Genomic DNA, 9,596 nt, shown 5'->3' on the forward strand with positions numbered 1-9,596 from the left:
ATTTTTGAGCATTTTTGGCTCAACAATGGTGAATATCATTGTGTTGTTAAGATCATGTATATGCGATTTAATGGTGGATGCATATACATGTTCAAACACCCCATGATACAACTCAGATCTTAATCAAGATGTCTACTTATTGGATATACATGTTTCTGATAATGAATCTTCTATTTTTTTTAAAAAAAAATTGATACAAGACTAAATTAACATATCTACTTATTGGATACATATGTATCTAATAATAAATCATCTATCAAATAAAACTAGATACAAGAAATGTAAAATAACATTATCAAATACTTATCATTATATCAGATATAAAACAAAATTCAGAACATTTGAGGTTGATATACATAACATTAATTTTAGATATATATAGAAGAAACCATGTTTAATCCTTCTATCTCTGTTGCCGCCTATGATGAAAATGATTAGTTAATAGAAATACAACACACCACCATAAATTTATTAAAAATTAACTTGAAAAATCCATAGAATCCATGGCTTCGATGATAAAGATTTGTGGAGTCTTCGACGATGAATATGAACTGTTTGGCCGATCCATCGATTAACTTGGAGAGCTTTGTTTGTAAAAATTACTTTGATTTGGTCTCGTTAGGAAGGAACAATATAATATATATAATTAAGTTTGAGTTCAAGAGGTTTTGTCAGTCATGGTGATCAGGGGCGGACCTAGGTGGACCCTTGGGGGTTCACCTGAACCCTCTCATAAAAAAGTTACACTATATATATAGCGTCAAATTCTGATTTTATTTGTATATATATTAAAATGACCCCTCAAAAATAAAGTACAGGCTTGACTCAGTGGATAAGATGTTCAAGAAATTCGCCTAGGTCATGGGCTTGAATCCCACGGGCAATATTTTTTTCCTCTTTTAATGCTTCGAAAAATGGAACTTTTGGGCTTCTTCTTTTTCATTATTTTTTTCCTTTTATTCCATTTCTTATTTTTAATTTGTTTTTGTTTAATCTTTTTTTTGGGATTAAATTTGTGGAGCCTTTAGCTCCTTTATTAATTCAAAATCTGTAAAAAAAAAAAAAAAGGCCCTAAGAAATAGTTGTTCAGATTAGTCCAAAATAAGACAAATTCATGTCTGTAAAAGCACCTAAACACTATGGTTTCCTATTTGCAGCTCTGCCATTTCCTCCGCCTCTGTTTGATTTTGGGGCTGGTGAGCTCCCGTCTCCTTGTGTGTGGACCATTTATGTTAACTTCCTTCATCTGTCTCCTCTTCTCTATCAGCTCATTGAAGTAAGTATTTATTCTTCTTTGTTGATTTGTCTGTTCTTTCCTACTTTAATTTTGTCTTCCTTTGCAGAGGTCCAGTGGAAGTTGTGGAATCCATGGTGGTTTCGACCAAAGATGTCAAGTCTTGATTGTTGTTGACCACGGTCTAAGTGAGTTGCCATCTTCTTCATGCTCCTTTTTCAACGGAAGCAGAAAAGTAGATTCCAAGATGCTTGCATTCTTCGTCGGCCGTGATCTCTTCACAAGCTTCAGATTCAAAATTCTCCATTTGACTTCGAAGCTATCAACTTTAGCTGTTGGAACTATTTGAAAGCTAACATAGCTAAATCTAGGTAGGTTAGTCTTTTGCATTGTTATGTATGCCCTCTGTTGGCTAAACTGACTATACATATCATATTTGTTCTCTGTTTTGTTAGTCTTCTTGTCTCTACTCATGTTGTTGCACATGTATTGAAATCTTCCTTGTTCTAATTCTCAATGATGATATTTGTGCTTTATCTGTATTCAATATTCCCTTACATGCCCCTGATAGCTGTTGATATGCTTGAGCCTGAATCTTTCCATTTCGATCACATTCCTCATTTGCTAGTCTATTTGCTAGTTGATTTGCCTCCTTGAAAACATGTTGTATGTTTGCCTGAGCATATGATAGTAACTATTGTATTTCTTGTATTTCTTGTATCTGACTCCGTGGGATTCTCCATTCCTGTCGAATCATCTTTGTTATGCCTAACGAATCTGTTTCTACAATGATATTATGAAGATCATTTCTCTTGCAATATCTAAGTGTATGTAGAATCGCAATTGTCTCCGCCTCCATGTTTGTTCTATGCCCTATAGCATCTGCCTCAGCTAAAATCAAGTTTCCCTTGTAGTCTCGACTACAGAAACTGTAAGCACTTACACTAGGGTTACTTCTGCTAGCTCCATCCGTATTGCACTTTAATTTATCTTGTTGTGGCTTTATCCACCTCACAGCCTGATAGTGTAATCTTGGTCTGTATCTCCTTTGTACCTCCATGATTGCCTCCCACTCTTTAGGTACTATTATCCAGGGGTATTTAATTCTTCTAAGTTGTATTATCGTGTTTAGACATTGTTGCTCCAGCTTACAAAAAGTAATCTCTCTTCCATGCCTCCTTGCGTTTCTCCTTTTCCATAGTTCTCACATTAGGATTGCTGGTATTGCTTTACATATGAACCTCAATTTAGTAGGGGCAGTGACGCCCCACCAAGTTTGGATCATTTGCTTTAGTCCTCCCTGCGTCTGGACACCTGCACATGTAGCAAACTTCTTCCATAGCTTTTGGGCTATGGGGATGTTAGAAAAAGGTGTGACATTGTTTCTTCTTCGAAAGTTTCACAACAGTAACATCTAGAGGCAATATTCACTTTCATTCTTTTAAGGTTATCTTCTGTGGCAATTTTGCCCTTCCATAATCTCCACACCAGAAAATTAATCTTAAAAGGAATATCTTTCCTCCACATATTCATTCTCCATTCTTCCTTTACCTTCTTTCGCCTCATTATCTCAAAAACTGACTGTACTGTAAAATTTTCACTTGTACTTCCCATTTTATTTTTTATTCTTTTATATCTATTATTCATTTTGTTTCAACGTAACTCTTTTTTCATATACTGACTTGAATAACTCTTTTAAAAAATGATGAATTATATTTAACTTGAAATTGAGATAGAAATATAATTTATTTATTTTTAAAAAGATAAATTAGATGTAATTGAATGAAGAAACTTAAATATCGTTCACATCCTTTAAAAAATAATAATTTATAGAATTCATGAAATTTCTTTTATATTTTTAATTCTATTTTAGAGGGATAAAAACTAAACTTATTTGATTTTTTCGTTATTTGTCTTTTTTACAAATTATAACTAACGTAGTAAATTGAACTATATGAACTAAAAAAATTGACGATGCTATTTATTATCTTCTGAATATGCATTATAATATTAGTTACTCTATTCTACACACTTTTAGAGAATCTTGACGATTTTCATAGTAATATGTGATTGAATGGAAACTAAGTTAAAAATTTTAAAAAGTGAAAAATAAAGTAAAACATTACAAAATAAAAGTATAAAAAGCACAAGAAATTTTAAGAATGCTCGATGGAGCATGATAAAAGTAAAAATAAATGCTTAATACGGTATGATAAAGTAAGTTAAATTTAGCATGATAAGGTAAATATCTTTCTTCCCTGTTTCGCTCCCTTTTTCATCATTTAATTTTCAGGTGTTTTGGAAATTAACTCATGTAATACAATCAATCGACTAAAATTCTTATCAATGTATCTTTGTCCTCGATATCTTTGATTAGTTTAGTCTTTACTTTTATGAACCAATGAATTATCTATGGTTCTTGTAGAAAGAGCATCCCTAGAGGCTACTACGCTCATCGTGCACTTGCATTACCACATGAACTTTTTATTTATACTTTGAACCCCCTTAGCAAAAATCCTGGGTCCACCACTGATGGTGATGATATCTTGAGAAGAAGAGAATAGATTAGTCAATGTTGGAATGAAATTGTATGGTGAAATTCTTGAATAAAAAAGGAGGAGATATAATTGAGTAATAAATATGGGAGGTGAGAATTAAGAGTGAGTGGTTGACTTGGAGTGAAAGAGTAAATTAAGGAGATAGTTAATCAACCCTAGTTTTAAGGATATGGATATCTAATCGTATCTTCAATAATATAAGATATAAAATATTAAAAATGCTAATATATATAACTGATTGAAAGTAAAGATAGTGTTAGTACATATAGTAGTGATGTATGTCTAATAATGTAGTTTATCCAAGAGAAAAGACCAGCAAAATACTCTTTGCAAAAACGCGAAGGTCAACCAGTCAATGACTCATTGCAAATGCAAAAGACCAGTCGCGAATAGTAGGAAGGTTTTGGGTAGTTCCAAAATTTCGCAAATACATTAGGAAAAATCACCCCACATATATATTTAAGAGACAATATTACGGGTTTTAAAGCTACTTTTAAAATATTCTTGCTTATAACAGTTTAATTACGGGTTATAACAAATCACATTTTATTTAAAAATCAACTAAATTTTTACTTTATTAAATAAATAGTATTTTATTATTTTATATTTATTATTAAATGATATAAATAAATAATCTACCATAATTATCTCTTATACATTTATAGAAAATTTACCTTGATTCTTGTTCCTTTTTTATTGTTACATGTCAAACCCACACCCCTAATGTCACCACACCTCTTCTAGTCAATAACCCACCACCCCCACATTCAAAAAGTAAAATTTTCCGTTGTAACAATTCCCATTCCTCTTTCACCTCATCAATCATCTTCCATTCAAACCGTTTCTACATCTCAATATCACCTCTTAAATCAGAAAATATTCAGTCTACAATCGGAAAGAAATGGCGATTTCACAATACTAAAAATAAAATTTTCATGATTTTCATTAAAACATGTCGAAGAAACCAGAGGATACTTCTAGAAAGAGTCCCAGATTAGTAGAAGCGAGTTCTACAGTTGGAATAAAGCCTCGGACGTTTAACATATTGACTCAAACGCCACCACATAACAAGAATGCAACTCCAGCGAAAAAGGTTGGTACTTCTCAAAATAAGAAGCAGATTACAGAGAAGAAGAAGAAAACTCAGTTTATTTATGAAAGAGGCTTCGGAAATCCCAATATCAAAAAGGGCAAAACAGTGGTTAGGATAAATATTTTATTTTATTTATTTTCCAATTAGTAGAATTTTTGTTATAAAAATTTATTTATGCATATTATTTGTGGCATGAATTTTGTTTAATGTTTGACATGAAATTGTTGTGACATAAGCATACATATGTATAGTTACTACTATGGAATTGATATTAATTTGGTTATTATTTTTATCAAAAAAGGTATGAAGCATGTTTAAGATTGGTATGAATCTGACTTAATATTGGTTTATTAATGTGGTATGCAGTATGTTTAACATTTGCATGAAATTTATTTAATTTTGGTATGAACTTGGTATACCTTTTAGCAGGAAAGTTATCATTCAAAATCTCTCATTATGTCTATGAATATGGAATGAAACATAAATAATATTGGTATGAAAATGTCTTAATATTGGTTTAGGAATGTGATGCAGTATGTTTTAACATTGGTATGAAGCTGATTTAATTTTGGTATGAAGTTGATACACCTTTTAGCAGGGAAGTTATTATTCAAAATCTCTCATATTTGTACATGCATGTGGTATGAAACATGAATAATATTGGTATGAAACTGTCTTAATATTTGTATGAAGTTTGTCATCTAACTAACTAATATCTGTATATGAATATAGTATGAAACAGTAACTAATATCTGTATATGAATATAGTATGAAACAATAATAATATTGGTATGAAACTGTCTTAATACTTGAAGTCATGCATCTGACAAATGTGTCTCAACAAGAATCAAGTTCAAAGTATGTATTTCTATCTTTAGTGATTTCATCATAAAAATTAAATCACTTTACTTCTTAAAATTATTTTCCTTTTATTTTTGTTTCAGTGATTGTGATATGTACACATGTTTATTTGCTGAATACATCAGTAATGGAGTTTTTAATATGGGTTTCATCGATATCGATGCAAAATATCATCGTCAAAGGTATGCCACAATTATATGGCAGTGCGAAAAAATAAAGAACGATGATGGTGTGATTAGTGAGAGTGAAGTAACTGGAATTGTTGCTAGCAAATCTGGCGAACCCCGCATAGCAAAAGAATATGTCCCGAATACCAACAATTATCCTACACCAAGACCACAAAAATCTAATTTGAGATAGTTTAATTGGAGCTTAGACTCTTAAGTATTAGAAGTTTTAAGTTTTGGATGATATATATTTGTTTTTTCCTACTGTTTTAAGTTTTGGATGATCTATAATATTAACTGTTTTCTTCCAACTATATATAATATGCACTGTTTTCTCAAGTTGGATACTAACAGTACACAATTTGGATATCAACATTTTTATTGGACTTTAGTTTGAAAAATACCTCATAAACATAGTACCAAATAATTCATATTCATTGTTCAACTCAACATATGAATTACAGATTGTCAACATTAAACAATTTTGGTTTTGGATATTAATTGGAAACCAAATGAACAACAATTTAGATTACATGAAATACGAGTGCCATAGAATTGGTTATTCAATTTGTATAAAATTGGTATTCAATTCATATATGATTATTTTTTTTACTTCATAATCAAAGACAAAAACTAAAAAAATAAAAAATGTATGAAGTTGGTATCCAACCTGTATAAATATTTGAAGAAACGAATCTGACAATGTAAAACAAAAGAAGAAAATCTGGTTTTTGAAATACAAAAATAAAAATAAAAATTGAGGAGAGAGAAAAATTTGAACAAAAAAAAGAAATCTGATTTTTGAAATACTTTTAACTGATTAGAGTAAAGAAAGGAAAACAAATATTCCTTTTTGTTTTGAATCTCCTAAATTTATGGCAATTATGAATTATCATTAATGTATTCAAATTAATTACTACAACTAATTCCATTTTTTACTTTTTATTATTTTTTAAAAATTATTTTAAAACTTTTTTTTTAATAAACTATTATAACTTGAAATTTTTTATTGTTACAACTTGAAAGTTTTATTATACTGTCATAACTTGAAATTATTAGTCTTATATATGTCATTTATAAAATTTTCACAAGAAAAACAGCTACTTGGGGTATCTAGAATCTCGATATGAACGGCACTCAGATGACGCAAAGTGCTTAGTCCACTTCTTCCATCTTGCTTTCCTCACCAACATCCTCTAGAGGAGGCATATCATCAACATCCTCACCAACTTCCTCTTCTTCGTCAATGCTCAAACACAACTTCAGCATTCTGTGAATTCTTGCAGCAAAAGTATTCGGGTCATCAAGACTAAAACCAGATGTCAGCAGAGTTGTCTCAAACAGCAGCAACACAAGATCTTTCACTGACTTGTCATTCTTGTCAACTTCAACAATCTTCCTCAACTCCTCCATAATGCCATTATCAAGGTTGATTTCCATTGTCTTCTTGCTAGACATGTAAGAGCTCATACTGTTGTCCTTCAAAGCTTGAGCTTTCATGATTCTTTCCATGTTTGCTATCCAACCATACTAACCTGTCACTAAGCAACATGGAGAATCAACAATCCTATCAGAGACTACAACCTTCTCAACTCTGTCTCCAAGGATGACCTTGCAAAGGCTCTCAAAGGACTGTTTTCTCTTCCTTTTTCTTCTTCACTCTCGTCATCAAGCTTTAGGCCCTCCTTTGTAACAAAAACTAGTTTCTTACCATCATATTCCTTCAGTTGCCCATTTGCATATTCATCAATGGCATCAACCATGAAGAGTACTTCATATCCTTTCTTCTTTAGGCGTTCCAAGAATGGTGAGTTTTCGACTGCCTTTTTGCTCTCTCCAGTGATGTAGTAGATGTCTTTCTGACCCTCATTCATCCTGGTTACATAATCTTTCAAACTTGTCAGCTCATCACCACTCTTGGTTGACTGGTATCGAAGAAGGTCAGCCAACTTAGCTCTGTTCTAGCTATCTTCATGAATGCCCAACTTCAAGTTCTTTGAGAAAGCCTCGTAGAATTTGTTGTAGTCCCTCCTTGTTCTCTACAATCTCATTGAACATCACAATGCATTTCTTCACGAGGTTCTTCCTAATGACCTTGAGAATCTTGTTCCGCTGCAGCATCTCACGGGAGATATTGAGGGGCAAATCATCAGAGTCAACAACACCCTTCATGAATCCAAGGTACTCCGGGATAAGTTCCTCACAGTTGTCCATGATGAACACCCTCATGACATAAAGTTTGATGTTGTTCATCTTCTTGCGGGTGCCAAATAGATCAAATGGAGCCCTCTTAGGTACGAATAGGATCACCTTGAATTCAAGTTACCCCTCAACAGAGAAGTGCTTGACTGCAAGGTGTTCATCCCAATCATTGGTCAGGCTCTTGTAGAAAGCGACATATTCCTCCTTTATGATTTCTTCTGGTTTGCGCAACCAGATAGGTTTCTGCTTGTTAATGAGCTGCCACTCATGAGAAACGTCCTTGATTTTCTTCTTCTTACCTTTCTCCTTCTCTTTATCCTCATCCACTTCCTCAATATCACCCTCTTGTTCTTTCTTGGATTCATCATCGCTGATTTCCTTCTCAGTCCAGAGGTAAATTGGGTAGCTAATGAATTCAGAATGCTTCTTCACATGGTCTTTGATTCTCCTTTCCTCCAAGTACTCCAACTGGTCCTCCTTGAGGAAGAGAGTGATTTTGGTTCCTCTGCCCAATTGCTCTTCATCAACATCCCTTGTAACAGTGAATGAACCACCAGCTTGTGATTCCCAGATATGCTGCTCATCATCGTTGTGCTTGGTGGTTACAATAACCTTCTCTGCTACGAGATACGCAGAGCAGAAACCCACACCAAATTGGCCAATCATGCTCACATCAGCCCCAGCCTGTAGAGCTTTCATAAACTCCTTTGTGCCGGACCTCACAATTTATTGTACCCAGATTGTTAACCAGATCTGCTTTAGTCATGCCGACACCACTATCAATGATGGAGAGAGTTTTATTCACCTTGTCAGGAACAAGGTGAATGAAGAGTTCAGGCTGAGCATTGACTTTACTCTTGTCCGTCAAGCTCTCAAACTGGATCTTATCTAATGCATCAGAAGAATTTCTAATGAGTTCACGAAGGAAAATCTCCTTGTTACTGTAGAATGTATTGATGATCAAACTCAACAACTGGTTAATCTCAGCCTGGAAAACAAATGTCTCTACCTTAGCCATCTGCACATCCGCCATTGATGCTCAAAGCTCAACAAAACCAAAAAAAGGCAGATCGAGTGAAAATGAATAAGATATTGATCGTAAATTCAGAAAGAAGACTTGTGAGTTGCGATTTTTGATGTAAGACTTGACATCCTACACAAAACACAAGACACGACCCCGACCCTGACTCGAGATTTGAGGCCCGACCTCTAGCCTGACCCTAGACCTCGATTTAGGAGCTTGTGAAGCTGTGGCAATACAACCCCTAGCCAAGCTCTCCTATCCACTTGTATTTTCTCAATCACCATCTCTCTCTCATTCTCGTATATCTCTAGTCTAAAACGTAGATTTTGTAGTTCAGGTTAATTAGGCCTTGAGGAACTAGAGATAAAATGTGTTAAAAGAAAATCATTCATTTAATGAAATAAGACAACTCTTCTTACATCCAAATGTGCAAATTAAGCGAGATATACAACAAACT

The 9,596-nt window shown here is 33.3% G+C and overlaps 1 pseudogene; it reads right to left on the minus strand.

Moving 5' to 3' along the window:
* Nucleotides 1–7,030: 7,030 nt before the first annotated feature.
* LOC125851720 (heat shock protein 83-like) lies at nt 7,031–9,384 on the minus strand (annotated as a pseudogene).
* Between the last annotated feature and the right edge of the window lie 212 nt (nt 9,385–9,596).

Source organism: Solanum stenotomum, unplaced genomic scaffold (genome assembly GCF_019186545.1).
Source record: "Solanum stenotomum isolate F172 unplaced genomic scaffold, ASM1918654v1 scaffold28982, whole genome shotgun sequence".
NCBI classification, from domain to species: domain Eukaryota; kingdom Viridiplantae; phylum Streptophyta; class Magnoliopsida; order Solanales; family Solanaceae; genus Solanum; species Solanum stenotomum.